General features: G+C 38.2%; 1 long non-coding RNA gene across 3 annotated transcripts; it reads left to right on the top strand.

The window, feature by feature from the left end:
- Nucleotides 1–669: 669 nt before the first annotated feature.
- On the top strand, nt 670–2754 carry LOC146383499 (uncharacterized). 3 transcript variants are annotated; one of them, XR_014800613.1, is made up of 4 exons: nt 670–799; nt 960–1017; nt 2005–2099; nt 2208–2754. It is a non-coding gene; the product is annotated as an uncharacterized LOC146383499 (long non-coding RNA). The 3 variants fall into 3 exon arrangements; XR_014800614.1 differs by lacking the exon at nt 670–799 and having other exon boundaries at nt 817–1017; nt 2208–2273; nt 2437–2754; XR_014800612.1 differs by lacking the exon at nt 670–799 and having other exon boundaries at nt 817–1017.
- The last annotated feature ends 711 nt before the right edge of the window (nt 2755–3465 follow it).

Raw genomic sequence — 3465 nt, 5'->3', positions numbered from 1 at the left:
GCAGATGCTAAAAAACTGAAGTTGTGGGTGTTTTTTTGACACATTATTATAAATACATGAAGCTGACATCTAAGGAATCACTGCTTTCACTCTAATAATCCTCTACATTTGGTGAATTAGGACAGCATGTCACCTTTTTACACACTAATATTTTCAGCTGGTGGTGAGACACTTCTCAAGTAGGTGCACAGAAGTGCTTCAAAGAACACTTAGTCGTACTTTATGACAGACCAGTTTAACATAAACACTATAATAATACATTATGTACATTAACATGTAAAAAATGTCTTCCTATATTATATTCTAATATTTCAGGTACAGTGGAACCCCGACTTACAAAATTAATTCCTTCCCGAGGGTCTCCCAATGGAGGTAGAATCTATCAACAAAATCAATTTCTGTGTCTCTTTCTAATTTCATAATTAGAGTTAAGGTAATGACGGCAGTCATGGATAAAGTCCTTGTTTTGTTATGCTGTGTTAATATGGAAGAAATATAGTGTCATCAGAATTCAAGTATTTTTAGACATTGAATTTATAACACTGAATTTTTATCCTCCAAATTTCCCTGCAAAAAATTCACCTGCAAAAATTCGCCTGCAAAAAATTCACCTGCAAAAATTCGCCTGCAAAAATTCAACTGCAAAAATTCAACTGCAAAAGTGGTGAACTTGAATGACCCAAGCCAGAGCAATCAGCACTAGATCGAGTCGAGCGGCTCTCAGCCAATTAAATTACGCTGTTTGATCACATGACACCGTTAGCCAGCAGTGTGTCTCCTAAAAGAGAGCTGTTTAAAGGTGAGTGATTAAGTGTTTCTCCTAAATAGAGATCATTACAGAACGCCTAGTCCTACTTAAAATCCCATTTATTTTTATTTTATTTTATCATCTACTCGAACTAAGGAAAACGTTTGACTAACTCAAAGACAATTTCCACGCCTCCCCTGCCTGTCTGCAGAGGCAGTTTTGAATTTAGGAGCAGCAAGATGGAAGCAGCAAACCCTGGCGATTCTCCGGTAAGTATATTGTTTTTTATCTTCAAGTTTGTCTTTTGAAACGTTAATTTTATTTAAATCCGTTGCTCACGTATAAAGTACACAGACGGGGTCTTTGCTCAACTCGTCTGAGGCGTGTCTCACTAAGCGCTACATGCTAGCATCCTGCTAACCGAGCTACCCTTTACATGCTGTGCTTTAGAAAATAGGATACTCGTTAAAAAAAAATACTCCGCAGATATTGATAGATAGACGAACACTGCAAATATAATGTTGGAAACGAGAACGGCCTTTGGTGAAGGGGTAAAATACACCATGAATAAAGCCATAGAGTGAATGGCTGCCATGGTTGCAGAACGGCCTGATTTAATGACAAGAAAGGGGAAGAGTGAGGTGAAGTGAACCAAAGCCACAAAACACGGTCAGACAAGGCGGCAAAAGGGCAGTGATCTGTCCGTCAGTATGAAGTTGGTGTGTGCTTTGGTGAACAAAAACTCCAGACCGGTAGCAGGAAGATGGGAGACTCGTGTTTCACTGGAATAGTGGTGAATTAAAACATCCTTTGTTGGGGACATTTAGGTGTAAATGCATCCATACAGTCAAGACAGAGGCAGACCAGACAGTGAAGAAAACAAGGCAAACATTAGAAATATTAAAACGGAAATATAGGATTAATATAACATACAATTAGGGAAAATGTAAGGAACACAATGTAAATGATATTGTAAAGTCATTAAAACAGCATACTCTGATTAAAAGAAACATGTAATTGGGTAGAATAATAATAATAATAATAAAAAACATGTACAAGATGGGTATGTATACTTGTACCCAGAATTTAACAACTATAAAGTTGTAGCATGCCAGACCATCTTGATTGAATGTAACTTCGCTCCACACAAGTTTTATGGTAGACATATTCATATTGGTATCTAATAAATGATTAATCCTTAGATTTTATCGAACGTTAATTTATAAATTGTTTCTGTCTTTATGTGTTTGTTTCAGATTATGCAAGATGAAATTATTCAGTCAGCAAGACACTTGCTGCAGTTGCTGACATCATCCAACTGAACTGCTGCTGTGATGAATCAGAATACAAGGTTTACTTTAGCAAGACTTATGAGTTAATGCTACATTTAACTAAATTGTTATATATTTTGTGTCCAATATTGTCTCCATATGATTTTGTTTGTTGCAACATCTTGCAGAGAACCGAGTCAAGGTACCAGCTTGGTCAACCCTGAAAGACCATCCGTTCATCAAGAAATGACCAGGTGAAAAAGTCATAAACTAAACACTCTGCATGAGCATGGAATTTAGGATGCAACTTTATATCTTTCCTGCTCTACACTCAGGGCTTGAATTACAACAACAGTCAATCACATAAAAAAAAATATACTTTTGGTAGTTCTGTGTCTCTCTCTCCTCCAAACCCAGATGGCTGCTGGTACTGAACCGGGTTCTGGTTCTGCTGGAGGTTTCTTCTTGTTAAAGGGGAGTTTTTCCTCTGCACTGTCACTTCATGCTGCTCAGTGTGAGGGATTGTTGAGGTTGAGTCCATATGTCCTGCGAACAACTGCTGGGCAATGACACCATGCAATCTTCTGGGATTCCTTAGAAAACCTGTGAACTGCACTTGTCCTTGGTCTTCACAGCTCACCTTTTTACTGTTTATTGAATCAAAATGCTCCAGTGACATGGATTCTACATTGTAACTGATGTGATGTTCTATAAAGTGGTTTTAATAAAAAAAAAAGAGGCAAAAACTAGTTTGTTTCTTTATTCAATTTTTGAACAGTGATACTCAGTAAATGCAAATTATTTACACAGCAGTGTACTACAGGCATAAATCTAGACCCCTAGATAAAACATTATGGCATTATAGCAGTGACAACTCTTCCACAGTAGCAGGTGGGATTTTTCTTTTTTGAGGACGGCTCCTTTTACCTGTCAGTACAGATGGTCTGTTTGTTTTGATCAAGAGCCTTTTTTGGGGCAGCTGAAGAGAAGTCTATCTTATGGCCAACCTCTGGCTGTATCTTGGTCATATTACCCAGCAAAACCCAGTATGCAGGTTCATCTGTAACAGTCCTTGTGCCACAGATCAACACTGTTGCTTCTACATTAAACAGAAGAGCAGTGACGTGGGTGCAGGTCTCCACGACTCCGGCCTTACAGGTGCAATGGGCGGCTTCAACCTTCCCTGTGATGCTCACAGTGACCCATGGCTGCAATGCTGGTTCATTCAGTCTTTGAGAGTGCAGGACCTGAAACACACACAAAGTTAATTTAAAGACAAGAACTATGAGCCAAGGCTGACATAAATGTGTTTTATCTACTTAATCATTAATGTAACAAAGTGTTTAGAAAGTTAGCACATACATGTAATTTTTCATTTCTTTATGTGTCCATCTATAGAACGCTGCATGTTATAGTGTAAATCTGCCTGTTCTGTCAGAAACCTGC

This window comes from Perissodus microlepis, chromosome 7 (assembly GCF_051167445.1).
Source record: "Perissodus microlepis isolate ML-2025 ecotype Zambia chromosome 7, ASM5116744v1, whole genome shotgun sequence".
Classification (NCBI taxonomy): Eukaryota; Metazoa; Chordata; class Actinopteri; order Cichliformes; family Cichlidae; genus Perissodus; species Perissodus microlepis.
The sequence above is the reverse complement of the archived record's forward strand: the minus strand, read 5'-3'. Positions and strand labels throughout refer to the sequence as shown.